This window comes from Crocuta crocuta, unplaced genomic scaffold (assembly GCF_008692635.1).
Source record: "Crocuta crocuta isolate KB4526 unplaced genomic scaffold, BGI_CrCroc_1.0 scaffold131, whole genome shotgun sequence".
In the NCBI taxonomy this organism is placed as follows: Eukaryota; Metazoa; Chordata; class Mammalia; order Carnivora; family Hyaenidae; genus Crocuta; species Crocuta crocuta.
This window is the reverse complement of record NW_027528977.1, coordinates 11,711,506-11,718,062: the sequence shown is the minus strand read 5'-3', so window position 1 is coordinate 11,718,062 and position 6,557 is coordinate 11,711,506.

Genomic DNA, 6,557 nt, shown 5'->3' with positions numbered 1-6,557 from the left:
GGGGGGTGGTAAGTAGAGGAGGGAAAACGCTGTTTATTATTCAACTCCAGCTTCCACAGCAGGGAAAACACTGTTTATACAAAACATCAAAGGTTGCTGCCACAGATATCAATTCCATATTGCATGAGCCTTTGCCAAATCAAATTAGCTTATTTTCCTTGATATTAAGTTTGACAAGCAAAGAGACTGTGAAAACCAGAATTCCAACTGGGCGTGCCCCTGTAATTCAGTCAATCTTCTTAGCATAGAGATTCCAACAGTAGCCTTATTCTTCGCGTCAGGATTATATTACTGTCTGTATTTATCTTGTCTGGAAATTTACCTCATTGTATCCCCAAGTCGTTCTAATATTCGGATTCTTCAGGAATGTGACAGAGGCAGCCGACGCTGTTTAGACTGGCAGCGGATGCCAACGGCGGTCGGCCGGGTGGTGCCCCAGGAAGAGAGAGGCCCCCCGCTCCGCGTGAAACCCGCTATTAAGGCGATTTGGTGCGGGGCAGTGGTGTGTCAGCATTTGTGTCCGTCAAAAGAACAAGAAAGAAAGAAAATATCCCCAGGCCAGTTACTCTTAATGGTTTTTGGTTCCGGATAGCTTTGAAAGTCTGATGAAAGCTGGGACCTCTCTTCTGCAGACCTGTGCACACATACCCACATTTTGCTCGGAATCCGGAGCACTCGCTGGCTTCCTGACGCTCAACCACGGAGCCCCCCGGGCCCGGATTAAGGATCTCTGCTATGGGTCAAAGTGCGTAGTAAAAAGGGGCTGACGGTGGCACTAGACAGCCCCAGTCATGTCCCGGCTCTCCCATGGCGCGACCTTACACGTGTGACCTCGGGCCTCACCTCCCAGAGCCTGAGTTTCCTCTGCTGTAAGAAGAGATATTAGCATCTCCTTTGCCAAATGGCCCTGTCATTGAGGACAAGGTCACTCCAAGTCACTGTGGAGAGTGGACCACATAGGGCAGCAGATGGAGGCCGCGAAAGCGCTTAGTTACTGAGCCGGTGTTGATGGGGCACCTACTCCCTAGGGACCCCTCGCAGAGCACGGGGAATTCAGAGACCGAGAGGAACCCCGGCTCCCCAGGAACTCGCAAATCATTTCCGGTTGCCCAGGAGAGGGCTGGGGAGGCTTCCGCTGGTGCCCTGAACTGGCTGGACGGGAATGAAGTCAGGCGCCCTTAGGGGGTGAGGCTTGGTGAGTAAGACGGGCTCTGGGCGCCCGGGGTGGGACAAGAGGAAAGCGGAATGTAATTGTCCAGCTGTACAAAAGGCCTGACCACAGGATCATGCATTTTTTATGCAAGCGCAGAACAAAGCGGCTCCTAGGTCTGGTAACAGTGCCCAGAATCCCTCCTGGAGGGCTGAGCCTCAAATGCAATCTTCCACATGTTACTCTGGGTTTTGCACTTTGGCACCGCGCTTGTGAGCCGCACGGGATGGGCTGTAATCTCACCAAGCCGTTCTCGCTCAGGAATGGGGCCTGACACACCGGAGGCGCTCACTTAGCATTTGCTAGAAGGAACAGATGAATGGGCTCATTTAGGGGAGGGGCATATGACAGAGGACGGGGGCCTATGAACACTTGGCTGGGAAGCCGTGGGGGCATCTCCTGAGGGGAAGAAATGAGCAGGAGAAAATGAGTTAGAGAGGGAAGACAGAGAGGACAGACACTGGCGGAGCGGCAGGAGACCGGCAAATTCAAGGAACAGAGAGGGTCGGTGAGGCGGGAGCTCTGAGCATGTGAGCGAGGGCCTCAAGGAGTGGTTAGAGGAGCACATCATACAGGGTCCTCCCTGTAGCTTGCGGCCTGTCCATCTCTGGAGCAGAGGGAGGCCACTGAATGGCTTCGAACGTCTTGGGCAATTTTCTTCCGTTCTCTGTTTCTCAGTCCGGACAACAGCAGCGCGAGGGAGCATACTCTGTACCCTTGTCATTTGCCTTCCCAGCATTCATCTCTTTCTTTTCTTCCTGGACACGGTGCCTCGAATTTCCCCTGGCAATCTACACCTCTGGTCTCCTCAGCCATGAGGCCTGGCTGGGATTGGTCCCACACCAGCTCCAAAAAGCTCCTCATTGCCCCAGGCCAATGAATATACGTCCTCCTCTTGACGATCGGAATTGATGTGCTGATGATCACAAAACAGTCAACACGGATGAGGTGAGAGGAGACATTGGCTATGGACTCCCAGGCTGTGAGGCTCTCTCTTCCACAAGTGCTACAAAGAAAACTCTTCTCCTGCATAGTTTGGAATGAAACGTCCCTTCTGCATCAGAAGCTGTAGCCGGGGAGGATCCCAAGGCTCCCATAGGCCACCTTGTGGGACTTAAAGATGAAGCTGACATCTCAAAAGACAGAGCCAAGTAACATAGGTACGTGAGCTTTGATGGTATACTGCAAGCACCTGGATCAAGCCTCACCTGATGCCAAGAGCTTCCGAACCTTTCAGCTTCCCCAGCTGATAGTTCTTCTTTGTTTTCAAAGTCATTTTTGAGTTGGGTTTTGGACATAGATGTGCTTCATTGGCACAGGCAGTCGAACCAGGGCTCTAATGTTGCTGATTCTGCAGAACCGTTTTCACAAAGACTTGTCGAAAGGCAAGGGCATCTGGGAGGGAGAAACTATCTGGAAACTGTAATCCGAAAGCATGACATCTCATATTTTCCCAAAGAATTATGAGGGACTATCAGTCCAGCACTTCACACCACAGTACAACCACATTCACAGTGAGTGGTCTGAGATGCATGTGGACACGACTGCAAAGATTCGGGATTCAGTTTCCATTTGGAGGAGAGCCTAGAATTTTTGGACGTTTCCCTAAGGAGTCAAGCTGGTGGATCTGAAAAGCCAGCAGGGGGATCTCCTGAGAGGCATTTTTAACAACTCTCCAGGATACATCCTTCCTGAGGATAAGAAGGCACTTTTCTTGCGGTCCTTGCTTGGGTCCTTCCATGGTGGAAAGTTGGCCGGAAATCAGAAGGGATGAGTAATGGGGGAAAGTTTGCAGGCTTCAAAGGGCAGCATTTGGTTGGGGCTGGGCTTAAATAATCCGTGGAAGGCCTGGTGGGTGGGTTTGCGTTTGTCGAAGCCCATTCATTGCTTTCTGGTGCTGGGCATGCTTGGCCGTCTCCCCCTTTTGAACTCAAGAAAGACAATAAAAGAGCAAGCGACAGGCTTGCTGTGCTGAAGCCTGAGTCTCAGCGGGCTGGCAGGCTTGGTCCCGAGGAGTCAGCACGGCCTCTGGTCTGGCAAGGTGTCTCAAGTCTCGGGGATCTTTCTCCTGAACAACCTTCTCAGAGATTTTTCCAGAAAGGAAATGAAGGGGGATCTTGGCTTAGGTAAGGAGATTCGACATAACATTTGACCTGCCTCTACATGACCTGTTGGAATTTGTCTTTTAGGGACAATATTTTATTAGCTCATCAATGAGTTGGACAGTTACCTAGTCTCCCTGAACTTCCATTTTCCCTGTGGCACCCTGCTCCATTAAGTTCCCCTAAAGTTAAATAAAAGATCACGTAGAAATTACCCAGCCCAGTCCAACACATTAAGGAGCTCAACAAATATTGGCTGCAACAGGCAAATTCCAGCGTGAGAATGCTACAAAGAGAGCAAATCGTAGCCCAGTGTCATGAAAATGTCATGGTGCCAGGAAAAGGAAAAACAAAAATCTAACCAAAGGGCAGCTAACCGCTTTCCGGCGCTTGTTTGCATGAAAACACAATGATATACTTTCAGTTTGGCAGTGGAGGGGTCACAGAGTTCAGCCCCTGCGCTGGCATGTGAACTTGTGGTTTCTGCCCAATGAATCAGTCCGCGATGGGAAAATGAACGTATTGGTGCACAGTGATGTCAATGTCATTCTGAAGAAGGTGCTGGTACAATGTACAGTCACTACAAACGTTTGACGTATGGAGACTAAATAATGTTGTCTGGGGGCTTGCTGACATGCCGTTCACATTTACAACCCTGATGTTAATCTAAAACATTTTGACATTGGGGGAGACAGAAGGGCAGAAGGTGGAGGACTCTTGTGTGTTCCTGTCGATGACAAGTAGGGACTGAGTGTCTCTCATGCTTGATCCTTGGGGCACTGGTCCGGGGGTGAGTCATTCTGCCAGCTGCACAGTGGCTGTGTGAGTTGGACGAACGAACTCAGGGTCCCTCCTTTCCAGTCGGTCCAGTTTGCTCCCGAGCACTGGCCCATCCTCCAGTCTCAGAGCCAAAGAACCGGAAAGCTGCTTGGACATGGATTGTTCTCTCTTTTGCTTCTAATAGGAAACTTCCTTTCCCAGAGGGGAGCTCTCCGGCAACTTCTGCTTATTCCTCACTGCGGAGTTGTCTGAGCCAGAGAGGCAAGTGCAACTCAAAAACACGCAGAGTCAGCCAGGCTTCTCGGCAACCCTCTAATAGCCTAGATTGACTTTAGTGGTTTGGAGGAAATTCACATTTTTCCAAACCAGCTCCTCCATCACCATAACAGCCAGGGTGTCTGGGAAAACTGCCTGCCTTTTTGCAGGGGCCATTATGTTAAGAGACAGATTAAAAATCATAAGAGAAGGTCAGAAACGTTCTTGCTCTGAGCCAGGGAAAGAAAGAGTGAGAGATGAGTGACCGGCATCCTGGGGGACGCAGGCAGCCGGGCTGCCGAGGGCAACGGAGCTGCTCCATCCCCAGGAGCAGAATTGGGACACATCAAAGACCCATGCGGGCCACTCACTTACAGACTTCTCAGCAGAAGCAGCTTGTACGCTAGAAAAACTCTTGTTTTTCCATCCTGAGAAGAATACTCCTGGCAAGGGATTCATCAATGAGGTCTGAAGGGGAAGTGGGGATTAGAGCAGAGAAGGAAATCTCACCACAAGAACTATTTACAAGCTATAAATCCAGTTGTTAATTTCAAGCCATCAAAACTGTTCTTCTATCTTTAGCCTGAAACAACTGATGGTCATCAGTGCAGGAGCAATCCACCAGAGGAACGCTGTGCTGGGGCTGTAGCAACCCAGCCATGCCAGCCACTGCCTCTCCCGGCAGATAAAATATGACCTTAATTACACGTCAACTCGTTCTCATTAGGGGAGGGAGAGGGGGAAGCTGGAAAAGAAGGGTTGAGAAATGGAGGCTGGTCTCAGGGAGCAGAAATGTGCATGCAATTTGCAACAGGAAGAAAGCAAGGCTGACTTTTATAAAAGATGTGCCAAGAACACTCCAGGCTCCAGAAGAGATGGGAGGCTGGAGCAGGCAAAGCCTTGTTGATTACACAGAGGCAAGATCCAACACCACCATTCATACCAACGGCTTCCTTTCTCATACGAAAAGTTTACTGGAAGATAGAGATTTCTCATAACTGTCCTATTTAATTATGGGAGGAGGTGTGGCTTCAATACTCACCCTCAAGAGGGAATGAGTGATAAGAACTTCACAGAGTTATTGTCTCAGCTATTACCTCTTTCCCTCATATGGCTTACGTTATTTGTGCATCTATTATGTGCTAGATATAAGGTTAATTATAATAAGGCAAAAATTGTTATTATCCCTACTTCGCAGTTGAGGGAACTGAAATGTAATACATTGCACAGACACAAAGCTGATATACATCTGAATCAAGATTTGAACCCAGATTCATGGGTTCCGAGGGCTTTGCTTATACCCACTCCACTAAGGATGTTAGCGGCTTTTGTTTTTCATAACCGTTTCCTCCAAAACCCGGGAGGTATCATTTAACAGATAGGGCAACTGAGGCTAATAGAAGTGAAGAGAGTCACCCAAAGTGACTCAAGCTTTGTGTCCTGAGGCTGGAATTCTGCAGTATTCTCCCCAAAAGGGCTGGGCTCAATGCTCCAAAAGGCAAACACGGATCCTATCTTGAGGCTGACTGCAAACAAAAGAAGAAGTCGAGGCAGGAAGACAGTAAGTGTCTCCTAAAGAGATTGTCCACGCATTGCTCTGTCCTTGATCCGCAGAGCTCCTCTGGTTCTTACCCTTTACAAGAATCTGATTGTTCAGCTTCTCAGTCAATTCGACAAGCACCCCCCCCACCCAGCAATCCTTCCAATATGTATTTTTAGTTTAACTTAGCCAGAATTGGGTTTCTGTTGCTTGCAACCTAAGAATCCTATACAATGAATATATTGAGTATCAAAGATCAAAGCTGGGAAACCCAACTGTAAGGTCAAGTCTGAAGGGGACACAGATCAAGGAAAGAATGGCAAGCCAGAAGGATTAGAATTTGTGAAGGTATAAAAAAAGGTGCGGGGGGGTGGGGTGGAATGCTGGTGGAAAAAGAGACTTGAGGGCAATGCAGGAAGTAGGCTGGGCAGCTGGAGGCTGGGTTTTTCATTTACTTCTGAACTTGTGGCATTGTAATGGGTTGGTTTAAAGAACTTGGAGGCTCTTGCCTAGTAGATCACAACAATTTTCCACAAATCGTGATCAGCACATCACTGGTAGTACAAAGGCAAGTCTTTATGCCAAAAATACGTACGTTTTTATTTTTCTATTTAAATTATCTTTATGCTGTGATATTGCATTCTGTTTACAATAGTAATACAGAGCTTGT